The sequence below is a fragment of the Cyprinus carpio genome, chromosome B12 (assembly GCF_018340385.1).
Source record: "Cyprinus carpio isolate SPL01 chromosome B12, ASM1834038v1, whole genome shotgun sequence".
In the NCBI taxonomy this organism is placed as follows: Eukaryota; Metazoa; Chordata; class Actinopteri; order Cypriniformes; family Cyprinidae; genus Cyprinus; species Cyprinus carpio.
In genome coordinates, this window is record NC_056608.1 from 24,613,865 (window position 1) to 24,633,378 (window position 19,514).

At 31.0% G+C, this 19,514-nt stretch overlaps 1 protein-coding gene and 1 pseudogene across 1 annotated transcript in view; both read right to left on the bottom strand.

Moving 5' to 3' along the window:
* Positions 1–19,514, bottom strand: part of LOC109084573 (gremlin-2-like) — a 292,543-nt gene that overhangs the window by 12,894 nt on the left and 260,135 nt on the right. The gene's annotated exons all lie outside the window — the stretch shown is intronic.
* Positions 1–19,514, bottom strand: part of LOC109106350 — a 42,757-nt pseudogene that overhangs the window by 844 nt on the left and 22,399 nt on the right.

A 19,514-nucleotide genomic window follows, 5' to 3' on the forward strand; every position in this document is an offset into this window, starting at 1 on the left:
AAATATTTTACTCTTCAAAAAACATTTTTTTTTTCAATTTTAAAAATATTTTTATTCTTCAAAAATAATTACATTTCTTACATTTTTCTCATTTAAATTTTTTTATTTTCAAAAATATTTTTACTCTTCAGAAAAAAACAAACAAAAACATTTTTTTTCTCACCAAAAATATAAAATTACAAATTTTTGTCTTCAATTTGTTTCGTTAACTATTTTAAGGTGTCCATAATTTATTACATTAAATATAAATTATGCATTATAATAATAATAAATTATGCATAATTGCATGCAAGTAATCCTAAACCAAATCCTAACCCTAAACATTTAGTCAGTTCATGTAGTTTATTATTATCACTCAGTACTTAAATGTATAACACTGTAACAAGGACACTTTAAAATAAAGTGTAGCCTTTTCTCTTTAAAAATATTTTTACTCTTCAAAAAAAAATTTCTCTTCAAAAAATATTAGTAATATGGTACAATAAGGTTCCATATGTTAACTGTATTTAATGCATGAACTAACAATGAGCTGTTACAGTATTTATTAATCTTTGTTAATATAAATACAGCTGTTTATTGTTAGTCCGTGTTAGCTCAGGTACATTAAATAATAACAACAGATACAAATTGATTTTAATAAATGTATTAGTAAATGTTTGAATCCACATTAACTAAGATTATGAAATGCTTTAGAAGTAGTTTTCATTGTTAGCTTACATTAACTAACTATTGTTAACGAATGAAACTTCATTGTAAAGTGTTGTTACTTCTCAAAAAAACAAAAAAAACAAATCTCTTAAATTTTTCTCGCTTCATTTTTTTTTCTTTCACCGAAAAAATTTTTTTACTCTCTTCATCCTTTTTGTTCCTCCTACTCTTAAAAACTAAGACATATTTTTTTCCACCTTGAATCTGTATTCATGTTGTGGTCCGGTCTGCTGTAATATATACTGTACAATATATACTGTACCGCATCTCCACTGCTTGATTCTTTATATCATCAGAAATGTAACTATTATTGTCTGGCTCTAATCTGATCAATGTGACTATAATATATGATATTAAGATATTATAAACATCAACATCATGATTTTCTGTAAAGCTGCTTTTAATCAATCTGTATTATGAAAAGAGATACGCAAATAAATTTGACTTTGCAGATTTATAGCTTCAGCAGAAGCTGATATCATCATTTAAACACACAGTTATTATCACTATAAATGAAGATGAAAGAGCTCATTATCCATGTTCTGATATTTTTAATAATGCAAGGCATGCTGAAGTTATTGCACATCTCACCTGTGATTCAGAAGCTAGAAAAGATTCTTGCTTTTCTGTGAAAGAGAAGAGAAAGAGCGGATAAACGGATCAGAGATTTACATGAAGCTGCTTCCACTGATGTGTTCAAGAAACCAGAGAAAAGTTGAACTCTAAATCACCAACTCTATGCTGAGCATCTAGGAAAACAGATTGTGCTGGATTACATAATCAGATTACAATAATTAAGTATGTGTAATTAGATTACATTTTAAAATACTCACAGATTACAGTTACTTTTTTATTGATCACTTAATATTCACAAAATGGCAAAAAAAAAATATTAATAATCCACTGATTCTCCCAAATTATTTTATTTTTCAACTTTTCTATTCTCTTTTAATTTAATGTAACGCAATGTTTAACGCCCTTCATGTTCTTGATAACAAAGAATGGAACATTTTTATTTCTCTTTGTATTTTTATATCATTATGGAACACCATTTTCACATTCAAGGCAAGTTTCATACACACTGGCAATTTAAAGATTTTACAAAAAAAAAAAAAAAAAAAAAAAAAATATATATATATATATAGCAATGAAACAAAACAAAATATTAGTATTTTATTTTTAGAATATAAAATTATTAAAAAAAGAATTAAAAAAGAATAAAATACTATTCTATAAAATTCTATAAATAAAAAAATTACACTACTTAAATTATGCAATCTAAAAGTAATCTAAAAGTAGTCGGATTATATTACCTAAAATGTGTACTGTAACAGATTACATTCAGTAATGCACTACATTTTGTAAATCCGTCTGAGAGGCTGAAACGGTTTTCTGTGGTGATTTCCAGCATATTTCTGACACTGATTCCACAAAACACACGCGTGTATCCGACAAAACTCACCACATCACAGAAAAACCAGCGCCAGCACTTCCTGTTTCATCACTTCAGAACAGAACGAAAGAAACACGTGCAAAACAAAAGAGAACGTGACGGGAAACCAGGCGTTTTAATAGAAATAATGCAAAAAGAGACAGCAAATGAAACAGGTCAGCAGAGAGAAGCGTGCGTGTGCCGAGGACGGTTCTGGGGCTGTACCTTCTTCTTGGCCTGCAGCAGCTCCTGGTAGGCGCTGGATCTGATGAAGCGGCTGTACGAGTCACTCTTCATCAGCTTGTAGATGTGCTCCTGATGAAGCACAAACACACCGCGTTCAGGAGACGAGGACGAGAGCCTCGCGTGAGCCGAGTAATGAGGAAAACACCGACCTGAGCGTCTTGGAAAGCGTAGCGGCCGGGGTCCTTGATGTTCTGCGTGGTTTTGTCGTAGCTCCTGGAGTCCACGTTGATGGCACTCGGAGCTCCAGGAGCCAGAAACTCTTCCCAGATCTCCTGCACCCTGCTGGGAACCTCTCGGATCGGACGCTTCTTCAGCTCCTGCACCGCCAGCCAGAACCTGCAGAGACCGCCACAGACCAGCACCAGAGGGAAAAACACCACTGAACAAGATCTTCACTCATTATTTACATTTTTTTTTATTTTTTTTGCATTTAACAAATTACATTTTTAATTATTAAAAAAATATATATACATATGAATTTAATATAGTTGGGTGTAATACAACATTTACTTTTAAATTACTTAAAAATGTAAAAAAAAAAAAATTCATTTTCATATAATATAGTTGGAAATAATTTAAAAATGGCTTTTTTAATTATTTAAAAATGTTTAACAATTACAATTTTTTGTATAATATAGTTGGGTATCATGCAAAAATGACGTGTTAATTTCTTTACAATGTTAAAAAATAATATTTTAATAAAATATAGTTGGAAATAACGCAAAAATTTTTTTTGTTAATTATTTAAAAATGTTTTTAAAAATAATTATATATATAGCTGACAATAATGCCAAATTTACCTGTTAATATGTTTAAAAATGGTACAAAAAAATAAATAAAAAATTATAACGCAATATTTACTTTTTGTTTCATTATTTAAAAATATATTTTTTAATGCATTTTAATATAATATAGCTAGATGTAATAAAACACTTTTTGATTGATTATTTTAAAATAATAAAAATGTAACCAATTTTAATATAATGTAGTTGGATATAAATCGTTAGACATGTTTTTAATTTTAATGCAACATAGTTGCAAAAAATATAATTTTTGTTTAATTATTTGAAAATTTGAAAAAACGTAATTTTACTATAATATAGTTGGACATATTATTTAAAAACGAAATTTTTAATATAGTCAGATATAAAGTAACATTTATATTTTATTTAATTATTTAAAAATGGTAAAAATGTTACACATTCTAATACAATATAATAGATGCAATGCATCATTTACATTTAGTTTATTTAAATTGTTAAACGTATTTAATTTTGATATAATATAGTTAGATATAAAGCAACATTTACTTTTGATGCACAGCCCTCAGTGAAGTTTGATTTCTGACCCTCTGTATTAAAACATTTGGGCACCTGCAGATTCCATCTGCATGATTCATCATCATTGCAAAAAATGCCCCAGGGTTGAGTTAGATGCAGCTGTACAGCATGAAGACATCATGAACATCATGTGTGTTGACTGGTGTTCTTCATCATCATCATCATCCTCGTGAGTGTGTTCTGGGGTCTTTACCTCAGGTTCTCGGAGCTGAACTCAGACTCCAGGAACTTGAGGAACTGCTCTCTCCCGACCGGATCCTTCATAACCTCGTCGAAGCAGAACGCCCAGCGTTTCACCCGCTGCTGCCCGGCCTCTTTACTGAGAGACACAGAGAGAGAGAGAGAGAGAGAGAGAGAGAGAGAGAGAGAGAGAGAGAGAGAGATGTTATCCTTCTGTGAGAGTCACACACTTCCATCTACAGCAGCAGAGAAGAGACTCGCTCTAAAAGAGTTTTCACATTGACCACCTTGAACTTTTGCCCTTTTTAGATTTGTCACTTCATTTTGTTCTTTATATCTTGTGCTGTGATTCATCTGAAGGCTGACAGCTTCGCTTCATGACACTGAACTCGTTTTTAAAGAGTAATAATCACTTTGAACCTCTTCAAGGACGCTGACTGAAAGTGTGCGGCTGGCTCCTGCGAAACGAATACTAGTTTATGCCTGACTAAAATCATCTGTGGAGTAAAGTCAGTAAAGTAAGGAAGAATGAGACAAACACACCAGGCCTCCAGCTCCCAGGAAGTGACATCATCAGAGATCCAGGGGTTCGACGGCTCCGGCGTCGTGAAGAACGGATCGTACTCGATATACTGCTCCGAGAAACTCAACAAACTACAGGCACACATGCAGATTTACAATGAGAATAATAATAAAACTAATAATAATAAACAGCTGAATAATAATAATAATAATAATAATATAATTATTAGCATAATATAAAATATAATAATAATTATTATTATTGTTATTTAAATAATAATAATAATAATAATATTCTAATTATTAGTATTATTTAAATAATATAATAATAATGATTATTTATTTTTTCTTAGAATAATAATTATAATTATTTAATATAATAATAATTATAATTATTATTATTATTATTATTATTATTATTTTAATAATAATATCATTATTAGTATTATTTAAATATAATAATAATAATAATTATTATTATTATTATTATTATTATTATTATTATTATATCTTTTTTTCTTAACAGAAATTAATATTTTATTCATCAAGGACACATTAAATTGATGTGACAGTGACAGTAAAGACATTTATAATGTTACAAAATATTTCTATTTCAAATAAATGCTGTTCTTTTGGACTTTCTATTCATCTGTGAATCCTGAAAAATAACATTTCCACAAAAATATTGTGCAGCACAACTGTTTTCAACACTAATAATAATCAGAAATGTTTCTTGAGCAGCAAATCATCATATCAGAATGATTTCTGAAGATCATGTGACGCTGAAGACTGGAGTAATGATGCTGAAAATACAGCTGCGCATCACAGAAATACATTACACTTTAACAGATATTCACATAGAAAACAGCTGTTTTAAATTATAATAATATTTCACTATTTTTACTGCATTTTTGATTTAAAAAATGCAGCCTTGGTGAGCAGGAGAGACTTCTTTCAAAAATATTATAAATCTTACTGACCCCAAACCTTTGAGTAAATTCAGATCAAGTGAACTCACCTCTCTGCAACTTTGGACATTTTTAAGCGGTGTCTGTCTAACTGTTCTTGGCAGTGCTGGATCTGAAGAGAACAGACGAGCACAGATCTGAGGAAACTCTGCTTGTTAATCACAGGAACAGATCTATAAATGATGTATCAGCACTGAAATGATCTGAATCACTGCAGAGATGGGTGTGGAATAGAGAAACATGAACTAATATATAATATAATACTGTACAGCCCTGAGCTGCTCATAAAAACTGTGTCATGAAGATTTAATGTGAAGACAGGCTAATTTTAGTCAGTATTAACTCTAAATGTGTTCTCATAAATAAGTCACTCGGCCGCATCGCTCTGCTTTCTCCAGACAGGAAGAGGAAGAATTTTGATTATTTTAGCAAACCTTTACATATGAAACATTATTCCCTACTGAAGCTGTAGTAATCAGACCTTCTCATGTGCATCCTGCAGAACACAGAAAATATCAACCAAAGAATAACAATACAATATAAAAATAAAATATTCATGATTGTAGATTCATTAAATCTGTCCTCTGTTTATATATGATTTAATTTAATATACTTCTCAGAATCCCTTATAAAAGAGACCTAAAAAAGAAAAATCAGACATTATTAAATAAAATAATTTTAATAATATTTTTATATCGCCTTATAATATATAATTTACTATAGCAATTTTTATTAGTTTATTTTTATGTATTATTTGTAATTGCTTTTTCATTTATTGTATTTTATTTCATGATTTTTTGAGGAAGTCATGTCAGAAGCCCTTCTAAAAATTTATTTAAAAAAGCATTTTCAAGCAATTTTTTTTAACTCTGTGCCTGTAAGATATAATTTTCTGTACAAGTTTGGCTTTTTTATTTTTATTTATATTTATTAAGTTGTTCATTGTCTGTCTGTCTTTGATTTCGTATCTGGTCCTGATTTGTAAAGACTTTATTATTCGTTTTTTTCAGGGTTTGGTTTTTGTATTAAAAATAAAACAAAACAATAAAATATAAAATAATGATAATTGTAGATTAATTAAATCTGCCCTCTGTTTATTATATTCAGAAATTGTTTACAGTTTTTTTCGACTGCTTACACGTCAGATTTTGGATTTTTGCGTTCCAGTATTAGTTTCTAAAGATCCAGCATTAACAAGTGCATTAGATTGTGACTTGTAGATGTATTTGGAGGTCATGTATTAGTATTTTTGACCAATCAGCTCCTTAAGTTCTAAATCGCTCTCATTGATTGCTTCAGAAAAGGCCTATAAACACACATCTACACAACTGTTTCTTTTCTTTCGTACTGTGTAATACTGTATTCACAACCACAAATGCTCGTGTTTTCTGTGGATTTATCAACATCTCTCTGACAATTACTTTCAATCTTGTACAGAAATGTACTCAGGAGCTGATGAAAGAAGTGCTTTAGGTTTTTAATAACTGTGTGAATCTGACACATATCCAAAAATATAATATCATGGCAAAGGGGTTTGCAAATGTTTGCTTTTGAGATGTGTTTGTGGTGCTTTGTTTTGCGAGAGATGTGAGGCATTTTGCATTTTGTGTGTAATTCTTATATTTTTGTGTAAAGTTCAGAAAAAAAAAGAGGCAAAGTTTTGAAAAGATGTGTAAGCCGTTGAATTAAACTGTAATATACTTACAAACGAGAAAAAAATCTTAAAATGATTTAATTTAATATATAATTTAAATGAAATTATTTTGCTTTTCTATTACTTTATTTTTATACATTGTGCATTATTTATTTATTGTATGTCTTTTGTCTTGTTCTGATTTTTTTGATAATGTCATGACAGAAGCTAAAAAAAAACATTAAAATGATTTGATTTCCTTGTATTATATAATTTATTGCAACATTTTTTCCATTGTCTTCTTTTGATGTTTGATCTTATTCTGATTTGTTTAGACTTTATTATTAGTTTCTTGTTGAAAACTGTATCCTTATGCCATTGTATTGTTGTGAATGTTTTGCATTCATGTAAAACTGCATGCATGTGCACTACACAGAACACAGCAGCTGAGCATGTATTTCTCTAACGAGCCGTCCTCGTTAAGTCACCTGGTCGTGTAGCTCGTCCTCCGTGGGCTCTTTGACCTCCGGTGTGACCGTGTGAGTCGGACTGTGACTGCGGATGTCGTTCTGTAGACCGTACACTGACTGCAGACACACACACACACACACACACACACACACACACACACAGTGTGAGACTGACTCTACACACTCCATCTCTTCTGAACAAGTGTTTATGAGGTTGAGCTTTATAATTAATGTGGCATCATCTTTTTTACATTTACCTGCAATAAACATTATGTAAGCATGAACCGTCACTTTATATGGAATTATAAGGGTATAGAATTTTTCCATTCCAATGTGCTTAATTCCATTGATTTTGATTGATAATAATTGATTGTAAACATGCACTACACTGTAAAAAATGATTGTGATTTTAACGGTAAAACACTGAAAATGCTACAGTAAAACCCTGCTAAATGTAAAACTAAAATCCCCTACAATATAAAAAGCAAAAAACTAAAATATAAAACAAAATAAAATTACACCAAAAAAAAACAATTTTAAAAAAAAAAAAAAATAAATAATAAACAGTAAAAATAAAAAAAACGTAAACTGACGTTCCCAGAATTCCCTGCACTGCATTTAAAATGTGATGTTTTTTCTTTTAAATAACTTAGTTTTTTCTTATCAGTTGTGTTTATTAGGGTTGTTTGTTACATCTGATGTTCAATTCAAGTTTATTGCATATTTCCATTTCATGTGTGTCACTATGATAGTGTTTAGTGTTTGTGTGAATGACATTGTGCACCTTATAAATAAATATATATATCTATATATATATATATGTAGCATTGTCCTTCTCAGCTCGTGGTGAGCTGTGTGTGTGTGTGTGTGTGTGTGTGTGTGTGTGTGTGTTTACCTTCCGTGTTTTGTGTGGCTGCTTCATCCGGGAGGATTTCTTTATGTCAGCTTCAGTCGTGTTCACACATCCAGGCTACAACACACACACACACACACACACACACACACACACACACACACAATTTAGAAATATTCATAAACTGCCATTAACACTATAATACTTTTACAGTTACAGGCACTTTAAGTGTTCTTCAAGGTTTTGTGTTTGTCATGGCAGGTGTGTGATGCAGTACTCAGTTCAGATGTGTGTACATAACCATATTATCATTTCATTAATCAGAGTCATTATGCAGAAACTGAATCAGCGCCCTTATGGAGACAGAGTTTGTAAATCAGACAGACACACCCGTGTGTGTGTGTGTGTGTGTGTGTGTGTGTGTGTGTGTGTGTGTGTGTGTGTGTGTGTGTGTGTGTGTGTGTGTGTGTGTGTGTGTGTGTGTGTGTGACTGTGTGTGTGTGTCTGTGAGTGTGTGTGTGTGTGAGTGTGTGTCTAAGTGTGTATGTGTGTGTGTGTGTGTGTGTGTGTGTGTGTGTGTGTGTGTGTGTGTGTGTGTGTGTGTGTGTGTGTGTGTGTAAGCTGCGTCAAAAACTCAAATAAAGATGCCTGAGATTATGAAAAGGATAAATCGTAAAAAAAAAAAAAAACAACTAATAAATAAATAAGTTTAAAAACATTAAACATCTTAAAAATCTGTAATATTTGTTGTTTTCATACATATTTAAAAAAATCTTTACACTCTTTTAAGTTACTAAAAGAATGTAAAGCGGTGAAACAACTAAAAAGTCAAATTTAATAGTTTAATATATATTTATTATACAACAATTAAAAAAACCACTAATAATAATTAATAATATTTAAAAAATACTACTACTAGGTAAAAAGTATATTTCCAAATATGAATATCAGTATCACATTTAATGTTTTCAGACAAAATAAACTGAATATTAACAATACTGTAAACAATAATGCTTAATTATGCAAAATCTATTGTGCAAAACAAAAACAAATTACATTTATTTTTGTGTAAATTACCTTTTTTATAACAATCTCAAGACAGATATTTTATTGTCAGCACAAAAAGGGAAGAAGCAGAATTCATGCTCTTATTTGAGATTAAATGTGAGTTTATTTATTATTTATTCCCTGTGATGGGACTCAAACTCACCACAGGTCTGTGAACATCCCAGAAGGCCCGCTCCTGACTGTCCAGGATCTTCCGCTCAATCTTGTCCCGCTTTTTGTCCACTCTGACGGGAGAAAGTGATGTGAGCTCACACACACACACACACACACACACACACACACACACACAGACAGACACACACACACACACACACACACACACACACACCTTAACAAAAAACACACACACTCACACACACACACACACACACACACACACACACACACACACACACACACACACACACACACACACACACACACACAGACACACACACACTGATGTAGACTCGAGCGTCTGATCTGAGATCTGTTCACTCACTTCGCTTGTGCTTCTGCTTGCATAAATATAAACTCCCATTTCCGTGCAAAAGCTCTCTGTAGTCTCGCCAAACTCTCCTGCAGAATACACACACACACACACACACAGAGTCAGCAAATACAATCTTACACCTGACTTCATCAAACACACTTCAGTTGATAAACAGTACAGAGAGATGCTCACAGCTTCATAATCGGCCAACTCCAGACGAGCTTTATTCTGCATGGTTCGTTTACAGAGATAAACCGCTGCAGAGAGAAAGAGAGAGAGAGAGAGAGAGAGAGAGAGAGAGTTTCAGAACTCAGTATCAGCAGTCAGTGTCTGCATTCGTCTGCAGTGTAAGCCTGAAGATGCTTCACTGCACTGAAACAGACTGTAAGATGCTTTTGATTTGATATTTCAACAGCTTCAGGGGTCTGATATGAGATTCAGATTCGAATGAGCTTTACAGCGTTCACAGACACACACATTCAGACACATAAACATGCAGCGGTTCTCGTCCTGGGGCCCGGGGCCCACTAGAGGGCATCAGCACACTTCCAAACATGCCGCAAGATGACTTCAATGATGAAAACAAGACAAAACAAGCATTAAAATATGCAAAAACAACTAAATCTTGTTTTTTTTTTTTTTAAATGCTTTCACTTAAAAAAAGTATTTTTTATTTATGAATCAGGATTCTCAGTCATGGAAAATATGGACATATGAAGGAATTATAAAAGACTAAAAGTTATGCAAAATAATAAAATCTTAAAAGGCATGGAGACTTTTTTTAATGAATATAAAGTTATGTTAAGCTCTTAAATATTTTATTGGGTAAACTTTTCTGAAAAATTGCTATTTGTGAGTAAAATATAAAATATTGAAAAATGTAATTTAAAAAAATTTGATTTCTAGATCTGAAAAAGTTATGGAAATTAATAAAATCTTAAAAAGTCATGGAAATTGTTATAATGAATATGAAGTTATGGCATGCTCTAAAATATTTTATTGGGTAAAAATTGCTATTTGTGAGTAAAAAAAAATAACAACCAAAAAATGCAATTCTGAAATTGTGATTTCTAGACCTGAAAAAGTTAGAAATATTAATACAAATTTTAAAAGTCATGGAAATATTTACAAATTTCTAAACCAAAAAACAATATTTATCAATGACTTTAATAGTCATTTAAATTTATCGTTAAGTGTAAAAACTGAAGAACATTGAGTTACTCAACCTTCTGAAGTGATGTAATCTAATTGTTTTAATTATCTGATTAATTTAATTTAATTATTTTAATATTAAATAAATTTGTATTTAATTAGAATTTAACATTTAAAAATAACATTTAATATTTAAATATTCATTAATTTCTAATTAATTTTAATCAAATTAAAACAAGATTTCTGCAGTCAGCGCAGGAAAGACATGTTTCCATCTAATGCTTTACTCATCTGTAAAAGATCATCTCTTTGAATTATCTTCATTTGGGAGCTTTTCATTTGATTAATGAATTATCATATCATATATTTAATCTGATGGAGATCATAATCAATGGACAGGTCTAATTAGAGCCGGAGTGTGTCACTGAGGACTCTGATGAACATCATGTACAGTGTGTTGATCGATTGGTTTGATCTGGTCCGACACTTTCTCATGTTTCAGGACACCAGCGCTCAAGAACATCAGAGGAGGATAAAACACATGCACACACACACACACACACACACACACACACACACACTCTTACCATAGTCAGTGTTTTCTGGTTCCCAGCAGTTTGACGGCCAGAAGTACGGAGTCTGTGATCAACAGAAAACAGGAACACAGCAGTCAATGACGGCTCAATGTTTATTTCAGATCTCACACACACACACACATATATGAACTACATTCAATACACAGTAATGTTTAGAATTATGATTTGATATCAAACCTACTCATTACGGCTGACCATACAGTGAATATCAATAACATCATGAAAACAAAGAACAAAATCATGAATATGTGTCTGAATATTAATGACACCATGAATATGGATATGCATCAGAATATGAACAGTGAAATCCTGAACATGAATACTAAAATCAGGAATATGAATGTAAATATCATTAATTTGAATATGCATTAGAACATGATTTACTTTTTGAATATGAATGTGTATTGGAATATGATTGACAGCATGAATAGAAATATGTAACATCAGTATGTTAATAATATAGTGTATATTAATGTGCAAAATGTGAATGAATCCATAAATATGAATAATGAAATCACGAATGCGAATATGTATGCAAATGCGAATCATAAATATGAATAATGAAATCAGGAATTTGTATTAAAAATGACTTAAACCATGAATATGTATAAGAATATGAATGAAATCATAAATAAAAATAATGAAATGAAGAATATGTATTTGAATATGAATGAACTTGAATGTATATCAGAAAATGAATGGCATCTATATAAATATGTATCAGAATATGAATGACTTTATGAATATGAAAGAATCATATGAATAAATGACTATAAGAATTTGAATGAAATCATGAAAATAAATAATTAAATTGTGAATATGTATCTTAATATAAATGAAATGATGAATATGAATCACAATATAAATTACATCATAGATCTGGATCAGAATATGAAGGACGTTGTGAATATGAATATGAGTCAGAACATGAATGTTGTCATAAATCTGAATCAGAATATGAATAATGTCATGAATCTGAATCTGAATGACGTCATGAATCTGAAATATAAAGGATGTAATGAATCAGAATATGAATGACGTCATGAATCTGAATCAGAATATGAAGGATGTAATGAATCAGAATATGAATGACGTCATGAATCTGAATCAGAATATAAAGAATGTAATGAATCAGAATATGAATGATGTCATGAATCTGAATCTGAATATGAATGACGTCATGAATCTGAATCTGAATATGAATGACGTCATGAATCTGAAATATGAAGGATGTAATGAATCAGAATATGAATGATGTCATGAATCAGAATATGAATGACGTCATGAATCTGAATCAGAATATGAAGGATGAAATGAATCAGAATATGAATGACGTCATGAATCTGAATCAGAATATGAATAATGTCATGAATCTGAATCTGAATGACGTCATGAATCTGAATCAGAATATGAATGATGTCATGAATCTGAAATAGGAAGGATGTAATGAATCAGAATATGAATGACGTCATGAATCTGAAATACGAAGGATGTAATGAATCAGAATATGAATGACGTCATGAATCTGAAATATGAAGGATGTAATGAATCAGAATATGAATGACGTCATGAATCTGAATCAGAATATGAATGATGTCATGAATCTCAATTGGAAAATGAATGACATCATGAATCTGAAATATGAAGGATGTAATTAATCAGAATATGAATGATGTCATGAATCAGAATATGAAGGATGTAATGAATCAGAATATGAATGACGTCATGAATCTGAATCAGAATATGAAGGATGTAATGAATTAGAATATGAATGACGTCATGAATCTGAATCGGAATATGAAGGGTGTAATGAATCAGAATATGAATGTCATGAATCTGAATCGGAAAATGAATGACATCATGAATCTGAAATATGAAGGATGTAATTAATCAGAATATGAATGATGTCATGAATCAGAATATGAAGGATGTAATGAATCAGAATATGAGTGACGTCATGATTCTGAATCTGAATCAGAATATGAATGACATCATGTATCCAATGTTGGGAAGTAACTAGTTACATGTAACAGAATTATGTAATTTTATTAAAAAATAATTAATATTCTCTAGGTGTGTGTTCACTACTGTGTGTGTACACATGGATGGGTTAAATGCAGAGCACAAGTTCCGTGTATGGGACACTATACTTGGCCATACGTCACCTCCTTTCCTTTCCTTCCTTTCCTATTACAAAATAAATGTAACTGTAATCCGTTACAGTTGCTGAGAAAAAATGTGTTATTAAATTACAGTTACTTGTGAAAATGTAAAAGGTTACATCTGAATATTTTCACACATACAGATTTCTTTCCCAGATTGCATTGACTGCTCTAAAATATGAGACACCAATGTTTCAGGAGTTTAGAACACAGAATAGGACATGTTTATTTCATAACCGTTTTATTTTATTATTTGGGTTTTCATAAATGCCTTATTATTTGATTTCAAAATTTCAAAATATAAAAAATATATTTTGGTATCATAGCTATTAAACTATATCTTGTTATGAATTTAAATCTGTATTTAATCTCAGAATGATCTCAAAGTAAAAAGAGGCGCTAAAGTCTGATTTTGTGGTGGCTGTGCTTTTGAAGGATTTTGAAAGTCTGACAGTAATCAGTGTTGAGTACTACTGTAAGATTAACCCTGCCTGCTTCACATACAACAGTTGAAAACATTAGAAATTTAAAAAAAGTTATCAAAAAGTTATCAAATGTAATCAGTGACATTACTTTAATGAAGTAATTGAAATAGTTACACTACTTATTACATTTTAAATAGAGTAAATTGTAATCTGTAACCTATTACATTTCCAAAGTAACCTTCCCAACACTGCATGTATCTGAATATGAATCATAATATAAATGACATCATGAATCTGAATATGAATTATGTCATCAATCTGAATATGAATCAGAATATGAATGACGTCATGAATCTGAATCAGAATATGAATGACGTCATGAATCTGAATCAGAATATGAATGACGTCATGAATCTGAATCAGAATATGAATGACGTCATGAATATGAATCAGAATATGAATGACTTCATGAATCTGAATCAGAATATGAATGACGTCATGAATCTGAATCTGAATCAGAATATGACGTCATGAGTCTGAATCTGAATCAGAATATGACGTCATGAATATGAATCAGAATATGAATGACGTCATGAATCTGAATCAGAATATGAATGACGTCATGAATCTGAATCAGAATATGAATGACGTCATGAATATGAATCAGAATATGAATGACGTCATGAATATGAATCAGAATATGAATGACTTCATGAATCTGAATCAGAATATGAATGACGTCATGAATCTGAATCTGAATCAGAATATGACGTCATGAGTCTGAATCAGAATATGACGTCATGAATCTGAATCAGAATATGAATGACGTCATGAATATGAATCAGACTATGAATGACATCATGAATATGAATCAGAATATGAATGACTTCATGAATCTGAATCAGAATATGAATGACGTCATGAATCTGAATCTGAATCAGAATATGACGTCATGAGTCTGAATCTGAATCAGAATATGACGTCATGAATATGAATCAGAATATGAATGATGTCATAAATCTGAATATGAATCAGAATATGAATGACATCAGGAATCTGAATATGAATCAGTATATGAATGATGTCATAAATCTGAACTGATTCAGAATAAGAATGACATCATGAATCTGAATATGAATCTCAACATAAATGACATTGTGAATATGCATCAATATGACGTCATGAATATGAATCAGAATATGAATGACGTCATAAATCTGAATATGAATCAGAATATGAATGACATCAGGAATCTGAATATGAATCTCAATATAAACGACATTGTGAATATGCATCAGACTAAAACATGAATATGAATCAGAATATGAATGAGTATGTTTCATCATGTTGACACTTAGAGAGTGTCAAGTGTCAAATGTGAAGTCTTCAGACGGTCAGGAGTTTCTCAGCCAATCAGAATCTCGGAGCGTCTCACCTGAAAGCGGTAGAAGGTTCCGTCTTCTTTCAGTGTGAGAACGTGGTCTGATATGGGGAAGAAATAACCGTGAGCCGCCATCAGCGTCCCCAGATGAAGAGCCTCCACTGCAACACACACACACACACACAGACACACACACACACTCTCTCAATCAGAGCTCTTGAGATGTTTCAGATGAGATGCTTGTTGTCCTTTGATTGCAGAAGTTGCTCTCTGTCTGGAGTCGTTTCATATTTCAGAGCAATAAATGAACTCGGAGTAAATAATGCAGCTCAGCTCAATAATGCAATGAAATTAAACAAACAGTTCACAAAGATGCTCAGAAACTCCTCGTCATCCACAGAACAACGTCAGATGGGATTGAAATCACAGGCTGTGTGAACGATAACAGAATTAAAATGTTTAGATGAATTATTCCTTAACATATGAAAACATTCCCTTTCCATCAGACTCTAGATCAGCGCTTCTCAACCTTTTTGACTCCAAGCCCATTTTTGACATTATTCAAAGGCTGTAAGCTCTGATGTTGCTTTTAATTTTTTTTATTATTTGAAAAGGGTAACTAAAATATAATTTGAATAATTCAGTTTCTGTATTTCAAAAGTTATAAGAGCTGGATACTGTTATTTTTAACTAATGCATTTACTTTTCCAGTTGGAAAAGGATTTAAAAAATATTTTTACTCCCAATCTCTACCTGATGAAAGCTTGGCATAACTAGAAAAATGTATATTCGTTATAAAAATGCCAATGGCGTTTTGGGATTTGATTCACTTCCATGACTTTTCCAGGTCTAGGAATCCCTTTTAAAACAAGGCTAATATATCCCAGTTTTCCAAGACTTTTTGAATCCTGGTTCTTTAAATGAAAGAAGGTGAAAACAGTTCAAATAAATGTATTTTAATATATTTTTATTTTATATTTATTACATATAATAAATAAAAACTATAAATAAAAATATATATAAATATTTGTAATAACTATTTTAGTTGTTTTAGCTTATTTTAATGCTTATTTGGTCTCATTTTAAATCATTCAAAGCCTCTGGGCGGTTGAGAAGCACTGATCCAGTTTCTTGTATGTTTTTTTCTACTTCTGAAAGTTCAGTGTAATTCAGTGCTTTCTCAAAGATGTGAAGGACCCTTTAGGAGGAGCAGCTGAGCCGTTCCACCGAATCTATTTTCCACAAGGTCATGGAGAGACAGAAAGACAAAGTATGTCCTCGGGTCTCGAGAGAGACAGACACAGAAACACCTGCTGCAAGACCAACACACACTGTTCCCATAATGCACTGCAAATGAAGCGCAAACGGAGCCGGATCTGAATCTGACTGACATACAGGTGGACTAAACGCACTGCGAACAAACGCTGAGATTATGTGAACGCAGATTTAAATGTGTAATTTCTGCTAACACAAATAATACAAATATGTTCTAAGAACCAGGGTTATTTTAGTATCACTGAGATATATATATATATATGTGTGTGTGTGTGTGTGTGCTGTCAAACGATCAATCACGATTAATCACATCCAAAATAAAAGTTTTTATTTTGTACTGTTTATTTATTATGTACATATAAATACACACACACACATACAGTTTATATTTACATGTATATACATTTATATATTTATATTATTATATTTTATATTGTATATAAATATATTTAATATATAAACACAAAATATTTTTCTTAAATATATACATGCATGTGTTTGTGTTTATATAAACTTAATAAATATACACATTACACAGTCATATATTATGTAAACAAAAACTTTTATTTTGGATGTGATTAATCGTTTGACAGCACTAATATATATATATGTGTGTGTGTGTGTGTGTGTATTAAAGTTTTAGTAATTTTGTTGTTTATTTTGTCATTTGTATCAGTTTTTTTATGTCTGTATACTTTCATTATTGAAAATGAGAAATGTTACAATAATTCAAGTTTAAGTTTTTATATTTTATTATTTATTTATTTAATTTCAGTTAAAATGTATTTTATTTCAAGCAACAAAAATTGTTTTGTAGCTTTATTTCACATCTCTTAAAAATAAAACTACACATAAAAATATTTAAAAATATAAAAATATATAAAAACTATATCTCAAAATTCAAAACATCCAGTTTTTTGGAATGTTTAAAAAAAAACTTTTTTGGGCTCTATTTATATGTTAGAGAAACCATCACAGGAATGTTCCGTTTGATCATTTTGCAAACTACCTTTGCTCTGTTACTTTTGATAAATCAGATTTTCAGAATGTTACTTTTCTTTGAACATTCCAAAGCTAGCATTAAATGTTAAAAATAGCTGAATGTCAATCGTTACATGAACAATATATTAATAATACTTTTGTGTTAACATCTTGATAACATGTCCTAGATAACTGAACAAATGTTCTATTAAATGTTTTACTGGACGAAAACCTTGACACAACGTTCTGAGGACGCTCCCTGTTAGAATGCGTCTGTTTGAATGTAAAAGGTCACGCTGGGCTCAAAACAAATCAAGCTGAAATCAATGAAGCTCAGGGCATGTAAAAGCCAGCATCTGATTTCCTCCTCGAGCCGTTTATTTACCGCCGTGTAATTGAATAACCACAAATGGTCTGAACGATCTGCCAGCCGCCTAACGAGTTTACCGCGGTAAACACCAGCTGATTTGACAGGAGAGATACGCGGCTCTCTTCTCTGTCTGTAGGCTCTCCTGTGATTTCAGGATAGACACAAGACAGTTTCACAGATTAATATGATCTCAAATCTTACTGTACCTTGGTCTTCAATGTTCAGGTTTTTCTGCATCCACTGGACAATATCAGACCCTGAAAAACAGAAGACAGCGCTCACTGACTGGTTATATTCAGGGTATAGTCCCTGGAAACTGAACTCATCGTCCCGGTGTTACTGCAATATAAGAAGGTAACAGTGTTGCAGAACTCAAGAGTGAGTAGATCTGAATCTGAGGGACAGATTTTGAATCCCTGAAACTTGAAAAATCTGAAGATAAATGTTGAAATTTTTCAATCTTTATTTTTAAAAATAAAATAAAAATATTGGATGAAATAAAATAAAATAAAAATATTGGATGAAATATTGGGGTTAGTCGAACCCAAGGTCGTAGGTTAGATTCCCAGGTAAATAAAATAAAATAAAAATAAAAATAATAAAAAAATAAAATTGCTACAATAAAAAAAATATTAAGGTTAGTCGAACCCAAGGTCGTGGGTTAGATTCCCAGGTAAATAAAATAAAATAAAAATAATAATAAAATAAAATAAAAATATTGGATGAAATATTGGGGTTAGTCGAACCCAAGGTCATGGGTTAGATTCCCAGGTAAATAAAATAAAATAAAAATAAAAATAATAATAAAATAAAATAAAAATATTGGATGAAATATTGGGGTTAGTCGAACCCAAGGTCGTGGGTTAGATTCCCAGGTAAATAAAATAAAATAAAAATAAAATAAAAAATAAAATAAAAATATTGGATGAAATATTGGGGTCAGTCGAATCCAAGGTCATGGGTTAGATTCCCAGGTAAATAAAATAAAATAAAAATAAAAATAATAATAAAATAAAATAAAAATATTGGATGAAATATTGGGGTCAGTCGAATCCAAGGTCGTGGGTTAGATTCCCAGGTAAGTAAAATAAAATAAAATAAAAATATTGGATGAAATATTGGGGTCAGTCGAACCCAAGGTCGTGGGTTAGATTCCCAGGTAAATAAAATAAAATAAAATAAAAATATTGGATGAAATATTGGGGTTAGTCGAACCCAAGGTCATGGGTTAGATTCCCAGGTAAATAAAATAAAATAAAATAAAATAAAATAAAATATTG